This window comes from Rana temporaria, chromosome 7 (assembly GCF_905171775.1).
Source record: "Rana temporaria chromosome 7, aRanTem1.1, whole genome shotgun sequence".
NCBI classification, from domain to species: Eukaryota; Metazoa; Chordata; class Amphibia; order Anura; family Ranidae; genus Rana; species Rana temporaria.
The window spans coordinates 112,840,460-112,853,533 of record NC_053495.1 but is presented as its reverse complement, the minus strand read 5'-3'; the positions used below and the strand labels follow the sequence as shown (position 1 = coordinate 112,853,533).

At 41.7% G+C, this 13,074-nt stretch overlaps 1 protein-coding gene across 1 annotated transcript in view; it reads right to left on the bottom strand.

The window, feature by feature from the left end:
• LOC120945571 (coagulation factor XIII B chain-like) overlaps nucleotides 1-13,074 on the bottom strand; it is an 86,577-nt gene that overhangs the window by 60,010 nt on the left and 13,493 nt on the right. The window lies entirely within an intron of this gene.

Here is a 13,074-nt window from a genome sequence, read left to right as displayed (position 1 = left end):
TTACCCTGGATCCAGCGATGCCACCCCGCTGTGTGAGCGAGCGGGACCTCGCTCGATTCACACAGTGCCTCCGTGTGACGCCGATCTCCGTTCCCTGCGACGTTACGACGCACGGGGACGGAGAACGGCGCCAAATTCAAAAAAGTAAACAAACACATTACATACAGTATACTGTAATCTTATAGATTACAGTACTGTATGTAAAAAAAACACACCCCCCTTGTCCCTAGTGGTCTGTCCTGTGTCATGCATGTCATTTTATATAATAAAAACGTTTCTTTCTCCCTGCAAACTGTAGATTGTCCATAGCAACCAAAAGTGTCCCTTTATGTCAAAAATAGTTTTAGATCAGCTAAAAAACAGCGATAATAAATTATAATCACTTGCAGAATTGTGCGATAGCGATTTGTGGGGAAATTCGTCATAAAAAAAAAAAAATAATGACAGCAACAATTCTGCAACTGAGCAAATTTCAGTGATTTTGATTTGATTACATTATTGAATAATTTTTATTATAATTATATTATTATTTGTTATAATTATTTATAATTATTTATTATATTATAATTTATAATTTTGTTTTTAAAAAAATGTCATACCTGGGATGCCTATTAGAATCTTGTTTGGTCAGATTTAAGTGAGTTATTTCTAAAAATTACAGACCTACAATATAAAACGCCAAATTTCCTTGCAAATAATGGTACCGCTTTTAGCATGTTTTTTCTGACAGAATCATACCGCCAGGGAGGTTAAAAAAACACACATTTAGATTGCCTGTGTATACCAGGTGTGTGTGTGTGTGTATAGAGCTCGGACAGACAAGGCGTCTCCATAAGCCAGGGGTCCTGTGATATGCAAAGTGTGGAACTGGATGAGGTAGTGCTCACACGAGAAGTTTTGTTGTTGATAAATATGCAAACTCCAAGACAGTTCCTATGTCAAGAGGATGTGATAACAGGGGGATGCACACTGGGGGGTCCTTTTGCGTCATTCTGAAAAGAAACATAAGTCATCCAATCGTATCCGCGGGAAACTTGAGTTTTGGAGGGAGGAAAATGCAGGCTCAGGGGTATAAAAAACAGTCAAGTCAGCTTGACAAGGTTCAGTGTATGATGCCTTGACCAAGCAGACTGAAGCATGATGAAGGAGCTGACCTAACAGACTGGTGAGGTAATCTCTCTCTGTCTCTCTGTCTCTCTCCCTCTGTCTCTCTCTCTCTCCCTCTGTCTCTCTGTCTCTCTCTCTCTCTCTCTCTCTCTCCCTCTGTCTCTGTCTCTCTCTCTCCCTCTGTCTCTCTCTCTCTCTCCCTCTGTCTCTCTGTCTCTCTCTACCACTTAGCATTACTTATTGTTGAATTCTCTATAGCCATATTATCATGTATGTTGTATCAGCATTCAGCAATATCCTCTCTGTTTTAACAAGTGATATCCTTTATGTTATAGTTGTAAATATTAGAGTAATACAAGTTTCTTCTCTGTATCAAAAAAATGTAATACTTTTCTCTTTTTCGCAGCGCTATTCTTTGTGTTAATTTTTATATAGACAAAAAGATTTTTATAGCTTATCTTAATTATTCACGTGCGATATTAATATTTCTCTGATTATTAATTATGTACGTGCGTTATTAATTATGCTATGACAAATGGTGCCCCGTGTGAAAGGAGGGTTTAGAGTTTGGATAAGATATGATTTCTGGTATGGTAGACAGAGCTGGGATAAGAGTTTTTGTTTTAACCTGTCTGAATGCCTAACAACAAACTGACTTTTCAGAATTTAACCTTTTCTTTTTGTCTATGCGAATGTGTTTATGAGACTGATTTTGAATAATGTAGATATATATATAGAATGAAATTGCAGCCGTGGGTCCTAATCCGAGCCGTCGTATCTATGCGCCTGATTCTTAGAATCGTTCACGCATAGATATCCATTAGATCCGACAGGCGTAGGTCTCTTACACCGTCGGATCGTAACTGCATATTTTTATTTTATTTTTTTCTGACCACTAGGTGGCGCTTCCGTCGAATTCCGCGTTGAGTGTGCAGAATGGCTGGATACGCGAATTCCCGAGCGTACGCCCGGCCAACGCAGTAAAGTGATGTTGGGCTTTTCCTGGCGTATAGTTGCCCCTGCTATATGAGGCATAAGTGCGGCGTACCAAGGTTGGGTATGGCTGTCGTTCCCGCGTCGAAATTTGAAAGGGTTACGTAGTTTGCGTAGGTCGTCCGTGGGTGGGGCTGGACGTCATTTACGTTCACGTCAAAATCAATGACGTCCTGGCGGCGTGCTTTGGAGCAATGCACACTGGAGGGTTCCACGGACGGCGCATGCGCCGTTCGGCAAAAAAGTCAATCACATCGGGTCACAGTAGATTTACAAAAAAAACACGCCCCCCTGATCCAAATTTGAATTAGGCGGGCTTGCGCCGGCTGATTTGCGCTACACCGCTGCAACTTACGGAGCTAGTGCTTTGAGAATACAGCGCTTGCCCGTCTGGGTTGCAGAGGCGTAGCGTAGAGCGGATACGTTACACCCGCACAAATTTACACCGCTGACTGTGAATCTGGCCAAGTGTGCCTCTATGCAGTTGACCCTTTGAATAAGATTAGGCCAATCTTTGTGAGTGAAACACACTTATGCTTTTGTAAATAAACAGTGGGGCGTTGGCGCCACTATAATGATTAATATTCAATAAGGTGTGGGTGTAGTGGTTATTAACCACTTAAAGACCACAGGTGTTTTTCAGATTTGGTGTTTGCAAGACTAAAACATTTTTTTCTGCTAGAAAATTACTTAAAACCCCCAAACATTATATATTTTTTTTTTCTAACACCCTAGAGAATAAAATGGCGGTCATTGCAATACTTTTTGTCACACCGTATTTGCGCAGCAGTCTTACAAGCGCACTTTTTTTGGAAAAAATTCACTTTTTTGAATTAAAAAATAAGACAACAATAAATTTGGCCCAATTTTTTTATATATTGTGAAAGATAATGTTACGCCGAGTAAAATGATACCCAACATGTCACGCTTTAAAATTGCGCCCGCTCGTGGCATGGCGTCAAACTTTTACCCTTAAAAATCTAGATAGGCGACGTTTAAAAAATTCTATAAGTTGCATTTTTTGAGCTACAGAGTAGCTCTAGGGCTATAATTATTGCTCTCGCTCTAACGATCGCGGCGATACCTCACTTGTATGATTTGAACACCGTTTTCATATGCGGGCGCTACTTGCGTATGCGTTCGCTTCTGCGCGCGAGCTCGTCAGGACGGGGCGCTTTAAAAAAATTTTTTTTTTGTTTTCTCATTTAATTTTATTGATTTTATTATTTTTTACACTAAAATATAAAAAAAAAAAAAAATGATCACTTTTATTCCTATTACAAGGAATGTAAACATCCCTTGTAATAGAAAAAAGCATGACAGGTCCTCTTAAATATGAGATCTGGGGTCAAAAAGACCTCAGATCTCATATTTAGGCTTAAATGCAAAAAAAAAAAAAAAAAAAGGAAAATTTGTCATTTAAAAAAATGACAGAAAAAAAATTGTCTCTTTAAGAGGCTGGGCGGGACTGACGTTTTGACGTCACTTCCGCCCAGCAGAGCTATGAGGACGGGTGGGGGCCATCTTGCCCTCACTCAAGTCCTCACACACAAGGCGGCAGCATCGGATCTCCTCCGCCGCTACCGACGGCTCCGGTAAGCGGCGGAGGGCGCGGAAAAGCGGCGGGAGGGGGGGGGGGCCCCTCTCCCGCCACCGATAACGGCGATCTCGCGGCGAATCCGCCGCGGAGACCGCCGTTATCGTTTACCGGACTGCCCACTGAAAACATGGATATCTCAGTTGTGGCAGCAGCTGCTGCCGTTACTGAGATATCCATGTTTAAAAAGAGGACGTATATATACAGTGGGTGGTCCTTAAGTGGTTAAACCTATGTGACTCAGTTGGTGAACCTCCACCAATAGTTGGTGTCCAAGAAACCTCCACGTTAGTAGGAGAAATAGATGAATGAATAAAGTCAGGACCCTGTGCAGGCCAGCAAAGAGAAGTGACTTGTGATAAAAAAAAATTAAAATTAGAAATAAAGCAGTTCAAATCATTATCCAGGTTGAGGCCTCGAGGGGCTAGAGACCCCAACCTGTGTATCCAACGGGTCTCATTTTGTGAGACCTGGATCTTTTTGTTGCCCCCCCCACCAGTGGTCTTTAATAATGTCAACCCCATAGAATGTGAGGCAGGATGGATCCTTATGATGTTTTTCCTCAAAATGTCTAGAGAGACTATGTTTTGGGAATCCATTACGTATGTTTTGGATGTGCTCACGTGTTCTTACACGTAAGGGTCTGATGGTACGGCCCACATACTGAAGTCGGCAGCGGCACTCTATGACGTAGGTCACATGGGTGCTATTACAAGTAAAAATGAGTTTTTCTCAGAGGCTGGGGTTTATTTGTTTTGCACGGTGGGCATCTCTGGCATCCGTGGAGTCCTTCAGGTTCTGGACAGGTGTTCGCTTCCCTGGGGGGATCGAGTGCATTGTGGACGGGGTGTGTTAGTGGTGTTGGTGCTCTGCGGTGGGTAAGTCTGGGTCGTGATGGCAATACCGCTACTAAAGTTCTGTGCTCTTTCAAAATGGACCAATACTTTTTGAAGATCTTTTCCAATTGTTGGTATTGGTTGCTGTATACTGTGATAAAGGCCAGATCCATAGTAGGTGCTTAATGAAGCTGTTTCTTGTTGAGCAAAGCTTCCCTATCCATCTCACAAATGTTAATTTTCAGTTGTTGTCAGCACCTATGCTTTTGGGCTGCGTTTCCACTGGTGCAACTCCAATGTGGCCTGATTCAAGGTGCGATTTGGAAATGCAGCTTTAGTGCGACTGTGGTGTGGCTTTGAATGCGTTTTTTTTGATCCAGAAGTCGCATCAAAATGGTGCAGGTACCTTTATCGGTCGCTGCAGCATTGAGCCACATAGATTGGAATGGGTGCTATTGAAATCAATGGGCTGCGAGTTGTAATGCGACTTTGGATCCAAAGTCGCATGGCAAATCGCATCAGTGGAAACGGAGACTAAAATCACACTGAATTATCTGGATGTATGTGAATCTATTCCTCTGTTTAAACAAATAACTGGGGATGGTAAGCGGTGTAATTGAATCTGGAAACACTGGCTATATTGTAACTGGAAAAAATCATAGTGTAATTAGGTGTTCGTCAGTTAAAATTGCCTCCTGTAGTACAAGCCATCATAGGGTCTAATCATGCTTAACGCTTGGGAAGCCCTGTGGTACAGTAAGCATTTCTTTTAGAATACTTTGGAAAGTCCGCGGGGGAGGTTGAACCATTTGGTTTGGAAAATCTCCGGGCTAATTTTTTGAAGGACTATAATCAGTACATAGATTGTTCTGGCAAGTAGTGAAAAAAAATCGGTAAAGGTGGACGGGGGAGGTACCCGCCGGCCCAATCATGTCAAAGTGTAGCTAGCTTTGGGATAAGCGCCCTCTAAGGGTTGCGGAACAGCTCAAGGTCCTTCGTCCGTAGAGGATGGGAAATCAAATCGCTTTGGAAAGGAAGTCGAACTGTGGGGAACCTTACCACTTGACTCCGAGGGAAGAAATGATAGATAAATATGGACCTTGGGCTGTGAAATATATAAATGATGGGAATCGCTAGACTGGAAACGGTATTTTTAAGAGAAATGCGAGATGCTTGGAGGGCAGGGATGGTAGGATATCAGAACTGATGAGGTGAGTATTTTTAATAGGGAATCCACATCCCCAGAGAAGTGATGATGAACAGAGTTTATGGGTAAGTAGGATATAGAACATGTAAGGTCTTGAGGTCATATTTGACCTAGATAAATGTGTTGTGTGGAAATGTGTGAGATCCATGGATTGTGAGGTTATGTGTGATGGCATGAGGATTTGTTTTGTGTTGGTTAAGGTTTAAAACTTGGGAATGGTGTTCTATAGTTCAGAGCAACCACCCCCCCCTCTCTTTCCCTGACACAAGTCAAACTGAGAGTGTGTGACGTGTGTTCTCAGCTGCTGACTCAGTGCTGACAGCCCGAATGACCCCCCCTTCTATTCTGTGAGGGTGTGTGAACAGCTGTATTGTCATGCAAATTGAGTGAGCCGAGTGAATGGTAAAACGAAAGTAAGATGCCTTATATATATATATATATATATATATATATATATATATATATATATATATATATATATGTGTATTTTTTTGTATTAACGGTAATCTTTGTTTCCATAGAAGAAATTTTTTGAAGTTTTCCAATGTACTCAGAATAGGTAAGTATGACTGTCTTGCAAGACAAAAGGGAAACTTATAAAACATGTGTTTGTTTTAAAACTGCTCATTTTTAACCATGGTGAATACATTTTTTTTAGGGGGGAAATATTGGTATACCATAAAATAAAAATCTATATGGCATCAATATGTATTATAGTAATACATATTGATGAAAAGTTGAGCTCAACAATTTTTGGTATTTTAAAAGAAAGTGCACGGTTTATGTAATATATAGTAATGAATATTTGTGTTTTATATGTTAATGTCTAGTTACAGATATATAACCATTGTTTTTTTTGTTTCCAGGTTAAGAAAAAATTGAATGTTTATTACTAACTTTTATTTTGTGTTTAATCCCTCAGAATCGATAACTGGGTTTTCAGGATTTCAGAATAAGAGGAAATCTTTATGTTGGTCAGTCGGTCGGGTTTCACAAGGTTTAGGTTTTCATGACCATTATCTAGTTAGAACGCCTAGTGGTCAGTCCATTTGGCTATGTTTTTGGACCACCTAGTGGGGGTTACATGTTCTGATTCACTGAATAGCAGAACCAACTAACTGAGGTCCGCGTATTAGTTTTTTATGACAAGTTGAGTAAGACTGCAGGGGATAGGTGGCACTCTAACACATATAGTAGGCTAAGTAGCATTCAGGGGTACCACACTTAGTGTTACAAGGGTTTTGGGGTATTCTCCAGCGGTTGAAATGGATCGGCCATAGATCCGTGGCATATCTGTTTTCTTATTTACCAAAGATCAGCCATGCTGACACATGTAGTTCCATAGATCTAATAGGTAAAATCCTGATGTTACTTTGGCCAGACTTGTGTTTTTAGGACTTCTTAAACTCCCCCCCGCTGTTAAGCCTGGCTGTACAAGGTTGCATTGCCTCAGTGCTACAAGGAATTTTTTTCTTAGTCTATTGGCCAGTTGTGTCTGGTAGCACCCGTTCCCTTGAGCTGGATACACTATATGCAATTCTTGTTTTCCAATTTCTTTTAGATTTACCGGCAGACATATAGTACGAGGGCCTGCCTGGTGGCATACGTGTTGAAAGTGCATAGGTCTGGCCTCGGATTGTATAGTTTAGGGTTGTGTCGGGAGAAAAGGGGTGCAGGAAGATCGCATGGGGTGATACCAGCTCTTGGCTGTTCCAAGGGCCCTCACTTCCAATATATATGTGGGCATGCAGTATTCTCCTCAGTTAATATCCATATGTGTCCTTTCTATCCTAGATTACGTGTGTACCTTAATTGGTGGTCTGTGACTGGCATGCCAAGAATATCAGTGCCCCAGGGTGGCACTAGACTCCTGTCTTTCATGGGAGTCCTGTCTGAAGGGTGAGGGCAGTTTGTTTTGTAGGGGTGAAGGATAACATGGTCTAATTACTGAATTGATAGAGGAGGGAGAAAGTGTGCAGCCTCTATGAGGGATCGGGTGTACCTGGTGGCAGGTGGTTTTCAATCCGGGTATCCAGACTATTTCCCATAGTAAAGAGAGGCTCAATGGCGACTGTCTTGGGAGTGAGAGATGGGTCATTGGGTACCGTAATCACCATAGAGCTGGAGATAATCAGGAACACATTGGGAGGCCCTGGGCTACATATCAGGGAAGGGTTAGGAAAATCCAACTCGTTCTATTCTCATCCATAAGGGCATGGACGGAACTTTGTGCATATAGCACAGTTAGGTTAGGTACTATCCTATCAGACTCTACTGGGTTACACCCTGGAGTCCATCCTGTTCTGAGGGTTGTGACTCCAGACAGGAATTGAAAGAAATGTTGGAATGAGTGACTAGTATGACATAAATGTATGTGGTGCAGGTACCCAGGAGACTGGCACCTATGCATAATCGGGGGTCTGTTGGCCAAACTAGAGGGTGCCAGGTGATACATCAATGGGGTGAAAACTTCCTCGTAGAGGCTGTGTCTCAAGCTTAGCAGTCCTATAAAGAAGCTTTCGGTTACTGGACATGAGAGAGGTACACCTAGTTGATGTCTCACCTAAGAGGTTGAATCCCTGCACAAGTAATGCCAGTAACTACATACAAGAACATGCCCCGTCAAATAAAGGGAATACACGCGGGCTAACAGGGTACAGAGTGGTTGATAAGACTATTACCCTGTATGTGCCGAGTATACGCTGAATCAAGTGATTGTTAAGTGACCAGTGGCTTTCTCCCAGAGATGTGCAGACACAGCATAAGGTTCACGCAGGACGCTTATTTCTGGGGAGTAACCCAACAGAGGAGGGGTGTACTCAGCACTATATAGGGGGAATAGGAGCTGGGATGGGTGTTAGTAATAGAGTGGACAGCGGTCTCCTGAGGAACAGACCCGCAGCCATGGCTTCAGACAATAAGCACGGCTTTGTTGCTCAGAGAGATTGGTGACAATTGTGACAACATGCAAACAAAGTTACATGAAAACCCAGTTCAATATGGCTCACGATTTTATCGACCATGTTAAGAGGTTGGAAGAGAGTATGAAAGGGTATAGAACAAAAATATGTCATTGGCTCTGGCGTACATGCAGGGGCAGGCGGAGTATTGACCAGTATAAGGCTGATTGTACAAATCTCTGTATGAAGGGCGGTAGCCTGAGGATTTCGCATCACCACTCAGTAAGACTTTGACAAAACTCGTCGCTTACACGAATCCAAAATGATAGTCAAATGCCGGGATGGGCTGTACTGGTTTGGATTGTGAGAAATGAGGTGCTGTATGATCTCATATATGGAAGTGCAGACTCGGTCGGTAGATATGTTGGCATCAATGAGCTTACTGACTGGGGATTCTATCTTGGTGCATTTGGGGCTAAGTGACCCACATGTGATCAGAGGGTACGGAAGCTGAGAGCAGGTTGATATTTCCCCCTGTCAGAAGTGTGACCATGATGTCTTTTGCATTCCAGGTCAAGACACGGTGGTGAAGGAGGAATGTTGGGAAGGTATTTCACTGTGGGTTCTGGATGGGAAGATCATTACGGGGGAGGAAACACCTAGGTATAAGTTAGGACATAGGCGAGTTTTGTTTCTTTGTCCTAGAGGATACCGATGGGGTGTTAGTCATGGAACTAGGGTGTTCCTTGGACCTACCAGGTGGTAGTGGGGCATGGTCACTGAAATCAAGTCACGGGGATGGAGTTTTTGTGGGTTTTGTCATTGTTTCAATGGTATATGTGCTGTTGTACTCAATACCGAATGCTGGGGTATGGGTGATGGTCTAGTGATGCACTGTTGTCAGCATTAGGTTGAATTGTACTCAGCAGGGTACACTACCTTGGGGAGTCTATTGTACCTATTCTCTTGTCCTTGGGATGGATATAGACGGAACCCCGGGTTACACCCCGAGTTGCCCCAAAGAAAGTTTTTTTTAGCAAACCTGACATCCCCTTTACACTTACTGAAACTTCTGTGGGGATTCGGGGAGGAATTAAAAAAGTTAGGCAGTTAAACTTCGGGCAACAGGATTTAAATGGTGCCAACAGTTTGTGCAAGGCGTGAATAAAAAGACCCGTCTCAAGGGATTTATACGCTAAGGGGAGGGGGTGGAACAAATAATAACTTCTGGGAATTACCGGACAGATAGCGGGCTACCGTGTTACACCCCCGAGTCCATCAGGATCTGATGGTTTCTGAGTCGGAACAACCTCAAATGATTGATACTGGTGGGTGCTGGAGAGGGGAAGGGGTGGTGTTGTGTCGGGGGAAACAGGATAGGATCATGAGACAACGGTGCTGGCACGGGGAGGGATCGTGTCTCCTGGATGCCGAGGAATTGTCCCAACCTTGTGTAGAATGCTTGGGGCAAGGGTATTGGTGCTGGTATCAAATGCCCAATGATGCCCTATATTCCGCCTACGGGTTGAACTGTACATCTTCCCCGGTCCTGGGAATAGATATAGCCGGGACACAAGGACGTACCCCTGTTACCCCAGAGAAAAGGCTTGATATCAAACCTGACACCCCCATACATCTACAGAAACTTCCTCTGGGATTTGGGGCTGAGTTAAAGGCTTGGCTGGTAGATTTTGGACAACAGGATTAAATATTAAATGTGCTGAGAGATGCTGAGAAACAAGCCACTAACTCAGAAACAAATTTCTGAGGAAGCCTGTTCCAATCCAGACCAGTACAAATGTACCGTTTTTTAATACTCCTAGTTTAAATTTTTATCATGTTCGTGTAATTTTATTAGTAATTTTTATTTAAATTTTTTATTTTTTAGTAATTTTTTATCCATTACAATTTTTTACTTTTAATTTTTATACATTTTTTAATTTTTGTAAAAGTTATTTTTTTTTATTATTTTTTTCTCTCTCGGTTTTATTTCAATTTTTAGTAACTTTTAATCAATTTTTCTCATTTCTCATTTTTATTTTTGTCAGTTTTATTTTTAATTTTTATTTTTATTTTAATTTTTATTTTTTCTCTCATTTTTCTCCCTGAAGGGTTATGGTTATAATTTTTTTACTTTTAATTTTTTCATTATTCTTTTTTTTAGTTATTTTTTTTTCATTCAGGTGAGAAAGGTTCCAAAAGGTTTGAACTGTTTCCACCTGAAGGGGGGAGTAGTGCATAGACCGGGAAAGAAAAGAATAAATAATGCATTGTTTTTAATTGCCCTTTTATTGGAGAACTATATATTATTATTTTTTATTATTATTCTTTGGTTTGGGGAAGAGCCTCTAAAAAAAAAAAAAAATTTTTTAGTAAGAAGTACAGTTGGGTTTGACTAAAGTCTACAAAGTTTGTTGGCAACCATTGTTTAGCCGCTCATTTTAATATTTTCATTTTTATGTTTTTAACCCGACTTGTACATTGTTAAGTGACCATGATCATGTTCACCTGTTGAACACCAATAGGGCAGAAGAGTCAATTTTTTTTTATAGAGGACCCTAGAACTATATTTTTTCCTGTTGATCTAGGAATAAGCCTCTTCAATTTGTAATAATAACGTGCGGTCAGGTTTACCCAAATTCTACAAATTTAAATCATCTCTCTCTTGTTATTATCTGTGTACCTGACCAGCAAAAATACCACCAATTACTAGTAGGAGAGAGGAGTCGTTTTTTTGAACGGAACAATGTTCTATTTTTTTATTACTTTTTTTGAATACCGATTCAATGCTCTTTAACAATCGAAAGTGGAATCTAAACTGGAGAGCTTGGTTGGAGCAGCATTAAATCTGTAGTTTTTATTTTTTATGTTTTTTTTCTATTCTCCATATTCTTTTTCATTACTCACCTCTCTTCCTTTCCTCCTTTAATATTAGTTTATTGTTGGCTTCTATCATACATCTTCTCAGGATAATGTAACTAGAACTTCAGTCATAATTTGTTTTTAAGGCGTGTGAGAATTCCTGCCCGCCAGTGCCATATTGTACACCCATTTGACCAAAATATCCCTGGACATCCAGGTTTTCATGTCTTAAAGTAATTCTACCTCCCCTAGTCTACCTACGGCTTTATAGTCGTGAAAGTCACCCCACTGATCCTGTCTGACATTCCTCCAATAACTATACACTGACGTTCTCCTTTTGTATTCATACATGACTGTCTGGAGGCCCACCCAACCACCACCTGAAGAAATAACGACAACCAAGACATCTTTTTTTTGGAAGACAAACGTGCCATGAATAAGACACTCCGAAACCCTTCTTCACCATGCTGAAAAAGTGCTGCCTCGTGGTCCGATCCAATGGTGACAATCAGAACACCATCTTTTCATACAGGACTAAATATATAAGGATCCCGCCATCAATTTTGGAATTCCACTCCTCCAATGCAGAGGGGCGATGAAACATTGCAGTACAGACACTCAGGGTTCGGATCGGAAGTCTCAAAGGCACCAGGACTGTCTCAAGTCTACCTTGATGAGTTACGGCGAGTTCAAGAAAGGAAGAGGCCGCAGTGGTGGTGGGGGGAAGGGTCGGGGCTTCTGGGCCGTTGTGGGTGGGTACCGAATCATTGAAGGAGGACATAAGTTCAAGGATGAACTTCAGGGGGAACTGTGGTAGAGATTTTTCAAATCCATATTTCTAAGATTTGTAGGAAATTTGTATGTCGTTCTTTTACAAGGTTTTTTATTAATGTGATTTGGGTTTGTCTTTAGATTACTCTGTGAGCTGAGGAGCATGTTTTTGACCATATGTCAGCATATGGATGTTACCTCAATGGGGGGGGGGATGTGATAGGAAATGCCCCCTCATTGTATTGAAAGAATTTTCTGTCATCTCCTATCTGATTAAAAAAACACACATTTAGATTGCCTGTGTATACCAGGTGTGTGTGTGTGTGTGTGTGTGTGTATAGAGCTCGGACAGACAAGGCGTCTCCATAAGCCAGGGGTCCTGTGATATGCAAAGTGTGGAACTGGATGAGGTAGTGCTCACACAAGAAGTTTTGTTGTTGATAAATATGCAAACTCCAAGACAGTTCCTATGTCAAGAGGATGTGATAACAGGGGGATGCACACTGGGGGGTCCTTTTGTGTCATTCTGAAAAGAAACATAAGTCATCCAATCGTATCCGTGGGAAACTTGAGTTTTGGAGGGAGGAAAATGCAGGCTCAGGGGTATAAAAAACAGTCAAGTCAGCTTGACTAGGTTCAGTGTATGATGCCTTGGCCAAGCAGACTGAAGCATGATGAAGGAGCTGACCTAACAGACTGGTGATGTAATCTCTCTCTGTCTCTCTCTGTCTCTCTCCCTCTGTCTCTCTCTCTCTCCCTCTGTCTCTCTCTGTCTCTCTCTCTCTCTCTCTCCCTCTGTCT